Raw genomic sequence first — 20519 nt, 5'->3', positions numbered from 1 at the left:
GCTGAATGAAGATGATGATAACATGGGATCCTGAATCATCAGTTAATCTAGAAGAAAATCCTATGTTGCAAGAAGCATGGTTAATTCTACTTTTCGATTTGGTGCTGTCCTACTGTTCTATGGCAAAAACAAACAAAAACAACAACCAAAAAAATCTCTAGTGAATCTTTATATCAGAATAACAAGAATACTACAGATAAACCTTCACTGTAAATTGGGTTATTTTTATTGATTTTATTGGAACTTGGAAAATTCTTTCCCATATGAGAGTTGGGGATGAGGAGATATTAGAATTGTATCCATAAAGAAGGATTTCTAAAATGTTTTGGAAAAAAAGTGTGTGCGTAACATTGTTTCAGCATCTGAATGACCATGCCCTATTTGGTTATTCTCACTGAGAGCTACCAGATGTGTTTTGATATGCCTATTGATAGCTACCAAACTCATTCTAGATATTCCTACAGGCTGTTTGTGAGAAAAATATCAAATAATTTTCTTCAGACAGGATCTTCTGTGAACCTATTTTATTTGCGATTGCAATAGCAATGTCAATTAGGAGCGCATTTTAGTAAACAAATCATCACCTTTTATTCCCTATTACCTGACACCTGATCACCTCCCCTGTTTCCTCATTGGCTGTGTACTACAGGTTCACACGCTACTCGACGTTCCTCTATACCATATATGTACAATTTTCTTTTTTTTTTTAACCCTTTAATTTCTCCTTTTCCTTTTTTTTTTCCCTTTCTTATGTTTTGAGAACTTGTGATCTTTGTTTTACTGTTCTCACACTGCTCATCCTGTTTTTCTCAAGCTTCCACCTTATTTTGGAACAGTGAGGCCTTCTACTGTCCACTTATCTACTTAGCATTTCTCCTTATTATGACTACACAACTACCTTGGAATACAGAAATTTAGTTCTCTACTGCAAAAACACAACTTAGTTTCTCACATGTTGTATTACAACATGGAACCTTCCATTATTCTTACTTTCAGTAAGCCTCTATATAAACATTAAGCTTGCTTAAGCTCCATTCATTAATATATTTTAAAATATGAGAATGGGATTAGGTGCATTTCAGAATTATGCAAAACAATAAGAGACTTTTGAAGGAAAATTTTTTGTAAGTTCTGTCAATAAGATTTCAATACATTGTGAAAAACAGATTATTTGATTTTGTTAAATATATATATATATATATATAGTTTCATTGACCTTAAAAGGTTTGATAGAATCAGTCACTACAAACTAGGAGCACTATGTACTTCAGGAGATAATAAAATTTTGTATTCATTTAAAATAAAGCTCATGCAATAAGTATTTTTCTTTTTCTTCCACATAGTCTGTCACAATATTAATTGATGAGTATTGTTATTTTTGTTGCTTGTTAAATTTCTCAGGCAATGAGACTAGCATATCAGCTCCCATAACTTGATATTTATGAAGATTATTTGCCTTTTAGAAGGACTATTGTAAAGAATATATATATATATATATATAAATAAATAAATAAATAAACAAACAAGAGACAGTAAAAAGCTGCTTACCTTGTAGGACACAAATAAGAATAGTTTTCAAGGAACAGACCAGAACCAGTAGAGGTGTACTTATCTTCAAATGCCATTTGACTGACTGACATTTCTTCAGGCTTTATTATCCACGTGTCAGGAAGTAAATAAGTGAGTTTTACAGACTTTATGTTAATTTACTATGGCAGTTAATTTACTCTGGCAACATTGCCTTCTGGAGTATCACAGTGAAGTTTGTACTGAAGGGTGATGAAAGTGGCCCTCCCCAACCCCCATTCAATCTCTAACATTGAGACACTTTGTTTTCTTCCATACTTTCTCTATGAGTTCATAACATGACAATTTATTTCCTTACAGTAAATATGAGAGTACACGTACATGTCTTTATTATATACATACCATTTCCACCACAATTGCAAAGCTTTGAGAGGACCTTAATAAATTTGCTGGTGATACCATGTGAATTTGTTTTTATGAAGGTTTTGCATTACCAGCACCTTCACCTGCAAAACGTCTGAAAATAGGTTACCTATAAAACTGCATCCGCATTTCCACAGGGTGCAAGGCTACTGCTGATATCAGAAGCCCCCTGCCAAAAGTGGAAGTACTGGCTGTTATATTTAACAGACCAGATACCCTTGTGCTTGGTTTATTCACTCGCAGTTATTCGTTGGTGGTGGTGTTTGCAGCTCTCTCTCTACTGCAAAGAGGAAAGGGATTCAGCTGCTTTGCATATAAAAGAGAATGGAGCTGGGGAAAACCACACAAGATTCACCATGTCAAATGTAAGGGCAGAGGGAAGCGGGTGGCAGGAGTCCCACTTGTTCTAATGGGGCCGGAGTGCAGCATACCCAAAGAGAGCCTGTGCTGCTCCAGCTCGCAAGTGAGATCTGCAGAAACATGGCTTGGATGCTGCTGAAGGGCTGGCGAGACATAAAAGAAACTCCTAACCATGGCACACCACTTGGTTTTGTTTACTTCTTTGTTTTCTCAGGGTGTTTTCTGAGGCAGGTTTTTAGTTTCATTGGTTTGATTATTGTCTTTGTTTATGTGCCTTATCTTTTGAAAGTTTGCCTCTGGAAAAAGAGAAATTGCTTTTTTCAAAATGCAAGAGAGTCTAGAACTGAAAAGAATGTTTGGGAGGCAAATCACCTTTTTGTGAAAACCTTTTTCTTTCCAATTTAGAAGTTTTGTCCCATCCTTTGGCATTCACAGCGCAGAATCCAACACAGTTTCCTCCTTCCACTTTTGTAAATTGTTGAGTCATGGGTAATTTCAGTGGAAGAGAACTGTTTTGGAAAGTTTATAAACTTGAAAATATACCAGGTTTGATCAAATATATGTAAATGTCAATACTATAATTGTTGTTTTGCCATCTGAATGAATTTGAGGCACAGTTGTTGTTTTCTTGTTTTGTTGGTTTGGTTTTTTTGTGGGTTTTTTTTTTTTAGTTGGTTGGTTTGTTTTGTTTTTCCCAGAATATGAGAAATCTTAAAAGATAAAGCTAATCTTACCTTGACTTCAGTAGTTTATTTGAATTATTCTTGTATTACCATCAGGCTCCAGCTTTATTCACTACCCGCTGAATCAATTACCTTTCCTGATAAAACAATTTTCCAATGTTTCAGACTTTAAAATATGTGATTTCACCAAGGCAACAGTCTCTGACTTCATAGTGAGAACCTTTTTAAAATTACTACACAGCCCATTCGCCTTCTCTATAAAGAAATGCAATTTAGTGAGAATAAGTTTGTTAAATTAGAGCAGTAGGTGCATCAGACACTGGCAGGATTCTTTAAATGCTGTGTTATGAATCGGTGCAAATGTATGCATACTGGAGAATTGTCTTTAAATCAGAGAGAATATAAACATGCAACATAGTGATGTTTGCTCTGTAAGGAAAATTGTGGACTGTTCCCCCTAAAAATGCTCTTCATCCAATGGAAAAATGTCTGTGCTGCAATACTTAATCAAACTATTCTAAGCAGAATTAGTAAATCTGTGTTTATTTTTTAAAAGATTATTCACTTAACATCTCTCTCTCCTGTACTCCTTCTCTGAAGTGGAGGTTAAAGATCACTGATAAGAGGAAGATGTAACACTAAAAGATTTGATGCAACAGGCACAGCTAAAGAATAGATCAGGTTGTCCAGAGATTCTGTGCACTAACCGTCCATAGACATTTCCAAAACCCAACTGATAAATCCCTGAGGAACCTGGTCTGACCTCATAGCTGACTCTGCTTTGAGTAGGTCAGAATATAGACATCCTCAGGTCCCTTCCAGACTGAATTATTCTGTAATCCTACGATTATATTGCCTATGTTTTAATGAGACAAGGTTCATTTTTCTAGGACATTGATGGTTTTCTAAAGAAGATGATAGTCTTCATTAAAAAAGTACTTTCAGGCAGTTTCCTGGTGTTGACTTCATGATCTCACACACATTTAAAACTGAAGATAGCTCCTTGAATTGTGTGTATTGTCATAGTACATAGAGGTTCAAGTAATGCACAACTGCAGCAGATAACAAAACAAGGATACATGCCCTTAGTGTCCAAATACAGACAGCACAGAGGAGTTTTCTATGCTTACATTTTTTTCGTGAAACTGCATGAAGTAGGAGTTAATACAGCCAATAAGTCTTACTGAATCTTAAACAGAAAGATCATTTAGATCCCATTTGCTTTTTCCCATTTGGTCACAGCAGATTACCTCCCTTGTCATAGAGGCTTTTGAACATCTCAAAGACCTTCTATTAGTATTTGAAGTATCAAGGATAATTAAAATATTCAGAATATAGCTCAGTTCTTCACAGAGAGGTCAGTCGCTCATACCTGACAGCAACAGAAATTCTGAGACTGTCCCCAACAGCTGTGCAAGAGATAGGTCCCCCTAAATTCTGCTTGGGATAGGACACCTCTCCCAAGAGAAATGTCGATAATGCTCATATCCTCTGATACCCTGCCCGTTGCTGAGCAGGTCTTTTCAGCAGGGCAGAGATTGCTATGCTTTGCTAAACACCCAGTGAGTTCCCTTTTACTTCTCCCTGACTGAGATTGCTCTGGAAACATGAGTCATAGTGACACCAGCTGATAGAAAAGTAGTGCCATGCTATTTTTCAGTTCTGTCTGCTTTCTCAGGGGTTATACAGGCAGCCAAAAATTAGTCAAATAACTGTTCAGGGTAGCCCTCAAACTGGAAATTGGAAGCCATTAAAACAGGGGAAATCTTTGATTTTGTTTGCACATTGGAAAACGTTCCCTGTGTTTGTCTGAGGTAGCATCTCTGTAGTCGGCAATGAACCGATGCCAGTTTACACCATCTGAAGCATTGGCTCTGACGATGCTTTGTCAGCCACTACATCTCTCAGTGTCAAACCTTGCTTCAGAAACAGTGACACTGAGAAAACAGCTGATGCCTCTATTCCTTTTGCCAACCAGAGGACACAATGTCAGATGCAACACCTGTTTAATCTCAAGCCTGGAAAGAGTTTGCCCTCTGTAGTAGGGCATTTTTGAAGTACTAGTTTTACTGTAACTCCCTGTTTATTTCTATGTGCCATAATCTAGATTGTGATTTTAACTAGAAAGGTTAGAGGAGAAACAAAGATGTCCCTCAAAGCCAGGTAATGACACAACTTTTGTAAATCTCACGGTGTCTGGATATATGATGTGTTCACAGAAATAAGGAATATTTTCTTCATTAAAAATAAAATTCTCATGTGCCTATTTTTCTTTACTGCAAGACAGGTTTTACTTAAGTATCTTGAGCACCAACTGTCAAAATTTTAATCTCAAAACCTGCATACTAACGCTGCATATAGGTGTCCAGTGGTTTCCAGGAAATTACATTTCTGACATAAAACTTCCCCAGAGACCTAATTTCTGCTTCTGGAGGGCTGATTATAGAGAGAAGACAGCTGCGAGCAGTGTCCCGTTTGACAAGGCTCAATTTTACTGGGCAGCTTCAGATTCTGGAGAGCTATTTCATGCCAGAAACACTTGTTTCAGTATTTCCAGAAATTAATATTCTCAGAACTTCCACTCATGAGGGTAATGAAGAAGATAAAAGGGAATAAGTATTTCCAGATTGTTTGGGGTTGAATTCTATTTTTCTCTCTCTTTTTTTTTCTGAGCAGCTGTCTCTATTTTCTCTTTTTCAGTAATATTGACGTGCCAGAAAGCAAAGTGCAGAAGGGAGAGACATCACTGAGCTCAGAACCGTGAAACCTGTAAAGCCCATTGTCTACTAACCTACAACAAGGAAAGGTCAGCATTTCAGGGGATTAATTGATACTGGGACAAAATTCCAGCACCAGACAAGCTGCTTGCAACCCCAGTGTTGTTGTTGTTGTTTTTTCCATAACTCCAGCTAACCCGAGCAAAATAATCCATCTGGGCAATCTGTTCACTGCTATGTATATCTCCAGCCAACACCTAGCCTATAATTGTACATAACGATTTGCCCACTGGACAGGGACGTGCACTTAACTCACAGAAAATCACCCCTTTTTCCATAGCAAACACATACCCTGGAAACAGAACAGTTATAAGCCACCCAAATCTTTACTATAAAAACAGTATTCCTCCTGATGTTGCTAGTCCTCAGCTGTCAACAAATGGAAGATATAAGCATTCAGTTCACTACTAGGTGAGTCACCCAACATGGTCATTTCCCATTTCTAATAAGGGCATTAGATTTGCTTTATTTCAGACTGCAACAGTAATATAAGGAAAGTATGACTAGGATTTGCACCCAAAGCCCATGCTTACATAATTTTTCTACATGGTAATGTGTATCATTTGAAAGATGTTCAGTTTGTATTAATTTCATAACAACAGGGTAATTGGGTGCACCTACCTCAGCACCTTAGTTCTGAATAGGGACGGACTTACAAAGCCAAATTCCTGAGTATCTCCACTTACACTGCTGAATAAGTGATGACTGAGTAGCCTCAGAGCATGCAATCTGGAATATACCTGGAAACTGGAAGATACACTCCAGGAGGTACCTAACAGTTAATGGGCATCCATTTAATGGGACCAGACTAAGATTAGTCCAAACTGTTGCCCTCTCCTTCCTTTCTACTTCCCCTAGTGTGGACCTAATGTCCTCAGCACCAAATTGTTCTGCTGTAAAGATCTAATCTATGGGCCTATATTACCCACTAAGAGAGATATAGCCTCAGCCAATTTGCCTTTAGCATCTGGCAAACTGGAAGATGAGCAAACAGAATAGCATCAAAGTCACCAAAATGCTGTGAAATGGATTGAAAAAAAGAAATCTCCAAAGTACCATTTACTTACTATGAGCTGTTTTTTTTCCCCTTTGCACCAGCAGTAGTTTTGCAATTAAGGCATATGCTATTCCCAGATAATTATTCTGGGTATTATAAAATCATTATTATTGTTGTTGTTAATAATAATTATTGTTTGGGTTGTTGTTAAACTCTTTGAACTGTCTGCCAACTGCCTATTGGGGAAAAAAAATAAAAAATAATAATAATAATAAAAATAAAAATAAAAGCATCCTGAAGGCGCAGTTTCTTTGAACTGATCTCTGGAGCTTTGATTTGGTAAAAAGTATATCCTTCCATCTGAATATACTGAAAAATGAGCTCCCACTCTGTGCAAAGCCTGTTTTTACTGCATGAAGCTGCATTCTTTAATGTATTAGTGACCCAGAACAAGAGGGGACAAGCAAATTAGATGGTCTCACCATGTTTTATGGTTCTAAGCTTTATTGGACATGAAGACTTAAACCTCTGTGGGATTATGGAATTATATGGTACTTTTAACATATGTGCAAAACAAACAAACAAATAAACAAAAACCCCACACATATAGCTTATATATAACACATATATGTTTTAATATTGCCAAAGTATATGTATGTACAATGTGTTAGTGTAGGGCTTTTCTGAAACGGTCAGCTTTGGTAAATACAGCTATATTTTTTCACCAGTCAGTGAAATTTTCCCTGACACTAAGGCCAACCTGCATAGAATAGGCTGTATCTAAGCCCGCAAGTTCACTTTTTTTTTTAGATCAAGGATGTCAATGTGCAACTGCCTACCAGAAAATGCTCCAAGAGCATTCAAGTTCCTGAGCCATGTCTGTGAATGAGTTAGCCTGCACAGGCCAAAAACAGGCAGGGAACAGAGCATGCATAGTCACACAGCAGTGCCTGGCAATGGTTCCAAACACTGTTTAATCCCCTACTGTACTCAGAACCTAAGAGGCTGTCTGCCTCTTTGATAAAGCAAAATGATGTCTATCATCTTCCAGATTTTACTATATATAAAACCCTAATATAAAAATGTTTAAAGGCATCAAGAGATATAAAGTTGCAGCAGAATTTATGGAAATGTTCTAATTCCATGTTCCAAAGAGGTAATTAGAGCCTAATTTAAGCTTGGTAGTAGCTGGAGATCTAAACATCTTGTAGTTCTAGATATTTTCTCCAGGCATCAACATACTTTTGAAGATACTTCCTGGAGCATCTACTTAAAACAGAGTAGAGAAGTACTGTCTGTATATGTGTAAATCCCTATACACATTTAAAAACTTGACCCTAAAGGACATACATACCTGAAATCTTGGTGGGAGGGCTTGATGAGAGGGTTTGATGATGCTAAGTCCTGAAACATGCTTCATCCCACAAACAGAAACAGTCATGATTTCTGAAATGCCAGCTATGTTTATTGAGTAGGTAGAGGCTGGATTTTGATGAGAAAGCAAATTTCTTGGCAATCACAATGTTGCATTCTGAGAGGTGTTTTGCAATTTAAGTCAGGGTCCTCTAAATATTTATGCAGGCAGAAATGCATTTTTTTAAGTTTGGCTTCAGGTACCATGAGCTGAATTCTTTTTAAACACATGATGAACAGGAAAAAAATTTCAATGAGAAGGAACTTTAACAGATTAATTTGCTGAAGTCTTGATCCTGTGAAAGTGCTTCATGCTGGTGTGGTACTATAAGGATGACCCAATGCTGGTGTAATTGCTTAGTGATCTCCCTACTCACAGTTGGTCTCACAGGTTAAAATAAACAATGTGGCTTAGAATAAAAGGCAATGATGGACAATTTCTGCTCCCTACAGTTTCCCAGCTTTCTGAACTTTCAGGTGAGGTCTTAAGGCATGTCAAGCTCAGGTCACAACATGTTGCTGAGTTCTCTGGTGGTTCAGAAGACACTGGGACATACACAGTGTATGAGCCCACGCTGGTGTAGCAGCATGGGACCCTGAACCACAGCAGCTATCCTAAGTCTGCCTGCCTTGGGTATGGTGCCACACAGGCCAGACACCATTGCCACCGCCAGCTGGCATCTCCACAGCACACTTAATCACACAGTGAATCTTCCCTTGCACATGTATGAATGAAGGATGTAAAAGCAATGTTGAAGCTGCTGCAGTTGTGGAATTTAGCTACCCATCGGGGTGAAGATCTGAAGTCTGCAATGTCTGGGACCAGGCCAATTATAAATGATGTAGATGTCATAGACAATCATCAGTTTGAGAAATTATCTGGAAAAGGATGCAATCTCATTCCTGAGGAGCTGCAGCTGTTGGACCCTTACAGAAGGAAAAATAAGATTGAAATGAAACCACTCCTTGACAGCTTTGGAGCATGATTAAGTCTGTGGAAAAGTGAGGCCATAAAGACAGGAGTATAACCCAGATCCTTCCTCAGTTTAAACTGCAACAGAACACTGCTGATTTATATTAATGTCTTTATGATTCTAGAAATATAACATTTTCAAAACTGGCTGCGAGGTCTTATTATTCACAAAATGGAGAGCTTCATGAGGAATGGACAAGCCATGTGTGTACGTAGTCCAAGCAAACCAGATCAAGCATATGTAGAGAACTTAACAGAGGGCTTCATTCTGCACATCTGCTTTGAAGCTGAGAGTTGTCCTGAACAAGAAACTATCTCCGAGACTGTGACAGCTTCCACACATGGAAAAAAAAAAAAAAGGCTCAGCAATAAATAAATGTTGCGGTGCTTGATCACTCACTGACTGGGACAAAAAGCATCAGGAAAAGAAAAGACAGCTTTAGCTGATGCAGTCTCTTCTGAAAAGCTGCTTCTGCTGCTGTTTCAGATGATAGGGCTGTGGTTGTGGTTGCTGGTGACAATGAAGGTGACTGAGGAAGGGCTAAAAATATGAATGCCCAGGGGGAACGTGGGCATAAGTACTTGCTCTGCCTGTCACTCCTGGGAAGCTAACATCAGTACTAATTGATCCAAAAGCTCGTGCTGAAAGTGAATGAGATCAAGATCTGGATAGGGTGGATAAAGCAACCACTCAGAGCATAGCAAAAACAGCTCAAGCTTTGTTTTGGGGGTAAAACAGAGATTTGTGTTGGAGGCAAGAATCATGATCTGACCAGCTAAACCACAGGAATGGCTGGCGGGGACAGAGACTTGCCAACCAGGTTGTACATGCAGGTGACACCCATATAGCCACTTCTCTTTCTTAGGAATATAGGTGTTTCACTTTTTTAGGAGAGCAGAAAAAGGCACAGTGATCCCCCCAGGATCCCTCCATTGATGCAAGTACCCGTGCAGGCATATAATATGAAAAAAGAGCAGCTCTGAAGAGGAATTTCCAGATGAGAGTTGCTAGACATTAGATCCCTTACTGAGGAACCACTACAAAATGCAGTTATTTAATCTACATTTGCCCTCCTACTCCCACAGAAAACAAGCCCCACACTCCTTTCTCAGGGCAGGACCACTTCCTGACAGAAGTTTAACTCCTTTTTATAAACCTCCACAGATCTCATTTAACTGCTCATTCCAATATTTCTCTACACTCAGAGCAGATTAGACCTTTTCTAATGTCCAATCTGAATATCCTGGGAACAATTTAAGGCTAGTCTTTTTGTCTGATTATTCACAAAAAGAAAATAGATTTTTGGACAGTTTTAAATGAGACAGATTCTTTTATTCTTTGCAGGATTCTTTGCCATATTTGGGATAGACATCCCCTTTGACATGGCTTGCCAGGCCAATGATGATAGAAGCACAATCAAAAGGACTTGGCATTACTGGTGGACCGAAAATTGGATATGAGCTGACAATGTGCACTTGGAACCCAGAAAGTCAATCATATTCTGGGCTGCATAAAAGGAAACATGGCCATCATGCTGAGGGAGGTGATTCTTTACTCAGTCCTTGTTAAAGCCTACTTAGAGTACTGCATACGGCTTTATAGCGAGCAGCACAAAAAAAAGACATGGACCTGTTAGAGTGGGTCCAAAGTAGGGCCACAAAGATGATCAAAGGGCTGGAGCACCTATGAAGAAAGGCTGAGAGAGCTGGGGTTGTTCAGCTGGGAGAATTTTCCAGAGATACATTATTTCTTTCAATATATGAAATGTCAATAATTAAAGGGGGCTAATAAGAAAGATGGAGAAAGACATTCTTTTGTAACAAAAGAGTAACAGTTCTAAACTGAAAGAGGTTAGATTTAGATTGGATATAAGGAAAAAAATGATGGTGAGACAGTGGTACAGGTTGCCCATAGAAGTGGATGCCCCACCAATGGTTCAAAGTCAAGTTGGATGGGGTGCTCAGCAACCTGACCTAGTGAAAGACATCTGTGTCCATGGGATCTTTAAAGATCCCTTCCATCCCATACCATATTATGATTCTATGAAAACAATTTATATGTAGCTATTTTGGAGAAAAGGAGAAAGAAAGAGAAAGCTATACTAAGAATACATCAGGAAGACTGTGTTGTATCTAAATAGACAATCTTCTGTTCTTTATTCACATTGAATGCTCATCCTCTAGATATTTCAAGAGCAGAGACAATTTACCAAGTCCAACAGAGGGACTGTGTACAAAACTGCAAAGACTTGTTTGTGGTAAGGCAAAAAATGTGGTAAACTTTATGTTAATACAAGCCAATCAGCTGTGACATAAATGTCCAGCTTCATTGGGCAATTGGTGATCAGACTGCTGAGAATATAGAGATGGAAGAAACACAGCCACCAAAATAGCTCCAGAGGAAGCAGTGACCTTCAGGAACCGAAAATGCCCAACTTTATGTGTAGCAGTAAATGTTACCACATTAGCACCTGCATTTGGGAGTTAGCACTTGGTCAGATAAACCTGGTGAAATGTAAGATCATGCTTTGTGGCAGCAAAGGTGGCAGACGCTGACTTTCTAATTGACTAGTGAATAAACTATGGATTGCTGATTCAATCAAAATTCAAGCTGGCTGACCCACAGGCTTGGGAAATTCATCACAACCAGCCAATACTTCACAGAGGCTTCAAAGACAAGGAAATGGGTGTTTTGAGTCAATGAACTCCGTCTTGTTTTAGAAGCTGGTTGTTTCCATCACAGAAAACCCTTTCTGGGAAGGGCAGAGGGAGAGAGAGAGAGAGAGAACCAATGTCCCAAAAATGTGATGCAGAAGTGAGATGCAGCTGCCTAAGCAACGCATAGAAGATGAATTAGCATCTGATAAATTCCATTGATAAATTCTTCAGGCATATCATTAAAGATAAGAGAGTTTTTACATATCATTAATGGTGGTCAAAATTTCAAATCAGGGGCTGGCTTCATCAAAGGTATAACAGGTAGATAGATTTCCATATAATGAATGCATTTCTATTCATTAAATTCTGCAAGCAGAGAAATAATGAGTAGTGGAAGTGCTCATTATCAGATACTGATATTTATAGAAAACCACCACATTGTGGGAAAATAATATAGCCCAAATCAATATTTATGAAGGACTATTTTCCTATAAATAGAGCAAAAAACTTTGCTTTTTTATCATGAGTTCTTTGTTTAATTATCCAGTTTTGCATTTTAATCAACAAAAATGCACTGTTTGTTAACAACCAAGTAACAAAAGTGCGCTACTCATTATTCCCTTGAGGAATGCACTCCCTTGCTGGATAAATGCAGTTCCCAGTACAGCACATATACATTCTGTCTTGTATTTACTCTTTACTTTTGTGTTCATAAAAACGCTTTTTATTTCTTAAAAAAAAAAAAAAAAGTAGTGACATTAATAAATGGAGCCTAGATAAAAAATAATTTCAGGCAGAAAAAAAAAAAAAAAGGCTTTAACCAGATCAGCCTTGAATATTTTACAATTCTTTTCCTGGAAAAAAAAAAAAAAAAGTGTTTGAAAGTGACCTTTAGGCGGCTAACATCATCCAAAGTGAAAAAAAGATTATTCAATTAATACTGTACATAGTACAAAAATGTTGGGCCATGTCATGGGATTTAAAACCTTATATTCAATACACACAGATTTAACATTCATGCAAGTAAATCCTGTGGGTGCAGAGTAAAACACAAACCATAGTATTTAATGAGATTCCCTATCTGAAAAATGTGGTTATGGCTAAACCCCCTCTCCTTTACAAGAAATCTAATATTTGATTTAGGTTAATGATGTCTCTTCTCAAATTAATCTTGTGTCTTTAATTATTCAAATCTTCAGCATTACTGATACCATTCTAATTATTCCCATTGCTCAGTGGTATTAGCAAAAATTATGCTTAAATTTAAAATCACTTTAATGGGGGCTATATTATTCTCACGTTCATTTGACTATTTAAGATTTCACCTCTGAGACAAAAAAGTTGACTGCAGCCAACATCTCTTTTATTAAAATCATCATCTTTGCATTTTTACCAGAAACTTAATAAGAAGCAAAGTAGACCACTCTTATTAGATTCTGCCCCCACCTTTCAACTAGAAAATCCCACCCTTCATATTATCTCCTCATTTATGCTTTTTAACGTTTTATGATACTAATATTCTTTTATGATCTGTTAGGTTTATCACTGGCAAGATTTTATGTACCTTTTCTGATGAATCGCCATTGAGAAATGAAGACTGTTGTTTACTTCAGGTAAATAAAATAGCATGTAGGACTGCAATATTGGATGATATTTGTTTCCACTGTTATTTGAAGTCAGAATATACTGTGCAAATATAGATTCTAAATGCAGTAGAAGGAGCCTTAGAAAAAGAAGAGAGGAACATATTTTAGAAAAGCTCCTATTGCTTTATATTTAATGTATTCATTTTTACCATATGAAGAGTGCTCAGATTTTAATGCATGGAAACTCCTTTCAGCATGTTTTATTTTATTTAGCATTTTCTTCTCATTTAGATTAGTGTACTGTTTTCAAAAGTCAGAAATATCCTTCTGAAAAGTCAGAAATTCCTTTTCCTTTATATTTTGGAAGTTACAGCTAAGAACTCCCAGTACTCAGTCATCCAAAACTTGCTTCTAATCACAGTCAGGCTGAAGACGTTCCTATGCAGAAGAAATCAGTCATCTCTGTGGTACTGTTATGGCACTCCAGTATAGACATCTATACCCCTAGGACATATTTGCTCAGATGAGGACAGACTAGCCTGTTTATAGGTGAAATATGAGTATTTAGTAGTATATTTACTAGTATAATACTACTTCGTACATGTATAATGCACAGTATAATGTATATGTATAATACATGTATACATGTAATATATATTATACTTGTATATAATACATGTGCAATGTACTAGTATAATACTACTTTGTACATGTGAATTATTCTTAGGAAATACTAGAAATACTAGTACAATCAAAAACAAAGCAGCTTCTCCGTGAGAGGTGAGAGGGGAGGACTCCATACTCTTGACCAGTACAGAGCCTATGGCTTTCAGTCTCTGTGACAGACTCAAAAGCCAAGCAGGTTTACTGTGGCTAGCCTGGGCTTGCCAACACAGGTGATAGAGCTTACACACTGACGGTCTTTATGAAGACATGATATACTGTTATGGATTGTTTTAAATATGAGTGTGCATGCCTGACACTACAGGAAAACAGATACCATCATGTTGGGTAGATGTGAGTTAATGTCTATTCACAACCTGCAAAGAAAGCAGTGGGAAAAGATTATGTCTCTGGGTTGGCCATTACCCAGACAGAGACTCCTCCTGACTTTCTTTCTTTCCCATTTCCTCAGTGACAGCTCCTTTGACAACATCCACTCTTCAGTCTTAACTCACATTTTGAGACAGGTCAATGAACCCATTTCAGTCCCTCTAATCATGTGCCCTGTTAGTGTCAAGCTGAAGGAAGATGAACAGAAGGAACATGGAGTTTTCCTTCCCCTGGGTTGAATCCCTAGAGAGGAGCCCTAGTGGGAGTATCTGTTGGCATCATTATGATTTAATTTTCAGTAATTGCATCATTATGTGCATTTCCACAGAATCTGGTGTTCTGCAAATGAATTAGAAACACAACAGGGTTCAACAAAAGGAGCAATACTCTCCTATACTTGCCTCATCATAGACTCTTTCTTAAATAGATCAAATCAAGATAATAACTTTCTGGGGGAGCACTGCCTAGAATAATCAGATTTCTCAGGGGAAGATAGTGATAATTATCAAGGCTGGACCTCTATCTGACCTTCACAAATACCAGTTCTGTAGCTGAAATCTAGTGGAATCAGTATAATTCAGGAGGTTTCTCTCCCACATCAATTCATTTAAAAAAAATATTTCATTTGGCCGGAGCTTTGCTGGAAGTCTGCTTTGGTTTGTAGTATTTGCTTGTTTGTTTTGATGATAAAACATACCTTGCTGACAAGAAAAAGATGCCAGGTCTGAATTCATTTATTAACTGCATATTAAACATTGTCTGGTATTTGAGAGCTTAGAAAACATGCAGTACTGCTGCAAATGAAGAGTAGTGTACAGAGCCCACTTGGGGCTGTCAAAAAATATCATCAGTACAGACAAAATAGCAGTACTGCCATAATGTTAGTAATATAATCTGACAGTTGGTCCCAAAGTGCTCGGAAGAACACAGAAGATCAGAACCCGTTCCTGGATAGTCACCTAGGTATAGGCTACAACCTATATTGATCCCTGGATCTCTTACAACATGGTCACACCTGCTCTGACACACATTTAAAACTACCTTTCATACACTTCTTAAATGTGGATTATTGATTTCATAGACTATAAAAACAACCCTCCCTGTCTTGTCAATGCATATATATAGGCTCTTTAGAGAATTATTGATCCTTTAAACTCTAATAGATCTTGCATGCTTATGAACTCTTTCAAATGTACACTATTGACCTATATGTCTGTACTTTGTACATGTGAATTATTCTTAGGAAACCTTTAAAACATAAATTATCAACAACTAAGTACATCACAGTAAAACCTCGGGAGATCTCAGCCTCTTCTGTCAGAACAGCTGCCTTTAATGCACACCTACAGACTCTCATTTAGGTGTCATGTTTCAATTTTTCAGTAGAAATCTCAAGTACAGGTCATCTTCTGATATGTTCCTAAAACATTTTTCTCAGTGTTTTAACACGGTGTCACGTAAAAGTGTTTGGTGGAGTTCAGCATGCCAGAAGTAACTCAGACATGATCACAGGGAATCATACACTGCCAGATTTTACTTTCCATGCTAGTAACTGATTTAGCTCACAGATCCCCCTCCCCCAAATAGTCTAAACCAGGTCTTATATCAGTAGGAAATCATATGAAAATTATCTACAATCATGGACTAAGAGTTTATTCAAACCTACAGTCATGTTCCTCTAAGAAGGAATCCCTGCTTAGCAGGGATTATTCCTTTAGAGTCCCAGGTGGACTGGGCTGTATAAACTGCCTAGGTTGTTTATCCCCACAGCTGGGCCAGCATAAGCAAAAACTCCAGAAGTATATGTTTTGGTGCAGGTTAAAAAAGAAGAGTTTTCTAAAAAGAAATCAAGAAAATCACTGTTATTTTACAGACTAGAAACATTATGTCTTTTTGCCTCTGGTGCTTTCCAGACTTTTTTGGTCCAAATTTTCTTCAAGTGAATATTACTGGAGTCAGCCAATTTCAGCAGCAGCTCACAAAGCAGTTCTTTACAAATTATTTCTTACGTATCCAAATTCAATGGCAGGTTCAAAAAGATTCAGTAGTTCACACAAAGCCACGAGCATTAGTTTCCATTTGAATTCCCTTGTCAATATGGAATATCAGTGAAGGGAAAAAAAAAAAAAAACTTTACTGAAATTGGCACGTTTTGAAAAAATGTCAATCCTGACAACACTTTGTTTAAGGAAAAAACAAAGCAAAACCTTTTAATAATATCTACATTAGTTAAATTAAATGTTTCATTTCATTTTTTCAAAATCATTTTGGGGCAATTAAATGGCTTTTACGTTAAATAAATAAATAAATAAATAAATAAATAGAGATGCTGTAGGAACTACTTCTGAATGAAATTTTCAATTTTTCTGAAATTTGTTGTGTCAAGCTTAAAAAAATGCAATCTTATTTCATGGGAAAATTCAAATTTGTTTTGTTCTGCTTTTGGACATTTTTCCTCTCTACAATGTAACACAAATGTTAGCTCTTGCTCACATCAGTTTTAGAACAGAGCAAATTTTGTTACCAATGTTCAGAATGCCTTTCATCCAATGAAGCAGAAGGGGTATAGCAGAAAGGGTTAGTCTCTATTTTTGCCTCTCAGCCCCACATCCACAAATGGGTGTAATGACCAAGAATAAGGCCTTCTCCATCCAGCTTCATGAATGGGAAGAATTAGTCACATCAGAACAGGGTCCATGAAGTCAGCAGGCTGAACAGGGAGTGCATTTTGTGAACTACCTATCTGAGAGAACATGTCCTTTACTCAGCCATGCCGGCAGAAAATTCCCTGGACATGTACACCCTGTCCTGAACTCCCACTTGAGATTGTAAGACAACACTCTTTCTTTCAAAACTTTAATATTGTGAAAAGCACAGGGCAGAAGGAAGCAAAGATCTCTTTGCATTAAGCTGTTGTCAGTGCCCACGCTCAGAACATGACAGCCCTGCAGCCGGTTGTTGCCCTCCCTTTTTGCCTGAAGAATTTCAAAATCTCTGAGGAAAATGTCTTAAACACCGTGTCAGCACCACACCAGTCCTTCCTAAGGGAAGGTTCTGCTCACTTGCAATTTCCCTAGGAGCTCTTCACCTTTCGTTGCCCTCAGAGATTCAGTGAGTAAGCTGTGGTAAGCTGTCTCCTTTGGGAAGACTTACACCTTTACTCTAATGCTTTTATTTACTGATTATTTGCTGTAAACTGAGTAAAAAACAAAAAATAAAAAATAAAAATTCCCCCTGGATTAGGGACTGAGTACAGATCTCCCCAGTTCCACATGACATTCCTATCACTTAGCATGCTTCAGGAGCTTCACATTCTGGTGCAGTGAGCTTCTAGATAACCCAATTCCCTGCAAGTGGACAGACAGACTAAAGTGGTCATTTGATCAGTCAGTCATCCTAATCTGCTGGTTAGCGCACATGCTGGAGAAGGTTACATCCCTTTAGAAGGAGGAAGAATTGCCCCATTTCTCCCAGAACCTCTTTGATGTTAGGGAACCCATTTAATATTTTATAAACCACAGTAGATCTGCATGTATGTGTGTGTATATATATACATATATATATATACACATACTTACATACAACACATGTATGTATGTACATATATATATATATGTATATATAAAGGTCTTGTTTTAAAGGAAAGAAGTAGCTGCATTTCCTGTAGGTTTGAATCTATGAAGTGCATCTAGAAAACAAAAGCAAGTTGAGTCCTCCGTATGGCACACACAGGAGATCTTGATGTCATGCCACATACAGGTAAAAGTGCCAGACTCAAAAAATAAAACATATAAGCATCCTCATAGTAAAGCTACATTCAAGCAGAAAACTTAGGATTTCTGTTTTAGAGATATCTAAATCGTACCCATATCATACTAAAATTGTTCATATATTTTGGTGTGTCTTTGCTCTCGGAGAAAAAGTCCGCATAAGAGACAAGTGACATAAATGTCTGTATTCACTCCTTTCACTGAGAATTCAAGCCAGAGCTTAATTGTATTCTCTCTTTTGAGACTGGTAGATCCTGCTGCATTTACAAATAATTTAGCAGTTCTTCCTTCCTGTCTAAGGACTTTTAGATATGTTTCATTGAAAACAAATCTTATCCTTTTTATCCCTTATTAAATCTGGGAAAGCTGAGGCATTCTAGATCTTCCCAGCAAATATAACCCATTTTGGTCATATGCCAAAATGGTATTATTTAAGAATTTGTTATGGCATCTTAGATATGCACAACATTTTACAGAGAGTAAAGAAATAGCATCTGCTCCAAACAGTGTGAAATCCCGGAATGTCCCTTCCTCAGTGTGCTCTATCCAGCTGTCCTGTCATGTGTGCTCCCACGTGAATAAACCTTATAGGGATCAAAACTCAAATCATCCTCAAGGATGAACAGAAAAGTAACTGCACAAAATAAAGATACCTTGAGCTGAGAAGCTCTTTTTTCTTTTTTTTTTTTTATTTTTAAGATTTTCCAGTGTGGGAATGAATTTCCTCCTGTGCACTTTAGGCAGGGAAAAGGACAGACACCTGGAATCCTCCCCAATCCAGAGAACCAAATGAAGGAACTTGCACTGAAAACTTTCCCCAGGAATCGTCCAACTTCCCATCTCCCATGCAATTGGCAGCGCAGCTGAGATATGCTCCAGAGGTCCTTTCCCACTGCAGTACCCAAAGCTTAGGAACATGTGAATGAATTACTACCTGTTCCTGTTTTCTGTGCCAGGCAGCAAATGGCCAGCAAGGCATCATACACTTCCTGCAGGGCCTGCAGAAGCTGCCACAGTAAATTTCTGTGCAAGATGGTGTTTCAAAAGCGATAGAGAGATGAATGACAGTCTGTGTTAAAGCTTTTCATTTGTAGCCTAAAATATCAAACCTTTTGTGGAGGGATATTGTTATTCCCACATACAGAAAAAAATATATGGGAGAGAGATGTCCCGGGGAAACAGAACCAAGGGGTATAGTTCATGCGCAGTCACTGGCCATGCAGCTACACCTTCAGTAGAATGACAGGTCCATGCCAGTATCGGCACTGAGGGTCCTGTGTACAAGTCTATTCCAGTATACCAGGGCCTTAGAGAGTCCTGGGGGGAAAGGAGCTGTGGTTTTTCTAGACTTCCTCACAGCAAACGGTATCCTGAAAGTGATGGGAAAGAGCATGAAGCAAAGGGGAAAAAAGCTGAAGGTGAAGAGAGCTTGTAGGAGACTCCTGCAGCATGTTCACAAAGCTCTGGGCAGACAGTTACATGCCTTTGTACATGGACTCCCCAGTCACTACTATAGCTGACTTACATTTCTGCTCAAATGCCTCTGAACTCTTACCTCTTTCCCTGTTATTTTTCAGCAGACAGCAGCGTACTGTAAATCCCTAATTGTATATGTAAGTATTAACAATCTCTCTGTAGGGCATTTCCCAGGGATTAATGACCAGATGGGAGGAATCTGATGGCCAGAGGTGCAGCCAGAGGCTATTAAACATGCTCAATCCTTTAACCACTTGCATGCTGCTGAGCTTGCGGTGTTCACTGGGTAGGACGCATTATTGGATGCCTCCCTCTGTACCAGACAAATCACTCTGAGTCAACAAAGAGCTGCGGCTGGTACTTTAAAGAAATGTTTCTGCGTCTCCCACAGCAGCACTGAAGCTGCGACAGAGCACAATAAAGACCCTCTGAATATGCCCTGTGACACACTCATTATTGTTGGTATAAAATTAAAATGCTGGGTCAGGGAATAAGTACAGTAGGCAACAGTTACAATGCAGTAAATAGGGAATAACACCATTAAAGACAACACCATCTTGCTGCTCTGAGATCAAAATCACTTGTTGTCAATTTGCTTGTTTGATACTCTATTTTTGCAGTTCATAGTATATGTGTGCCTAGCTGCCACAGTCATGGGTGCTGCTGTTCTGGGATTTTTGCACAGAATAAAAGCACAGTCCTTGCCCCAGAGAGTTTACAGTGCAGTTTTAACAATCCTTTGCTTGAACATCTCTAAATAATTAATTCAGTGTAATCTACATTAGCCATTTCAGTTTACCTGAATTATCTTACAGCACTCTAC

The sequence above is a fragment of the Anser cygnoides genome, chromosome 1 (assembly GCF_040182565.1).
Source record: "Anser cygnoides isolate HZ-2024a breed goose chromosome 1, Taihu_goose_T2T_genome, whole genome shotgun sequence".
In the NCBI taxonomy this organism is placed as follows: Eukaryota; Metazoa; Chordata; class Aves; order Anseriformes; family Anatidae; genus Anser; species Anser cygnoides.
Note: the sequence above shows the minus strand (reverse complement) of the source record.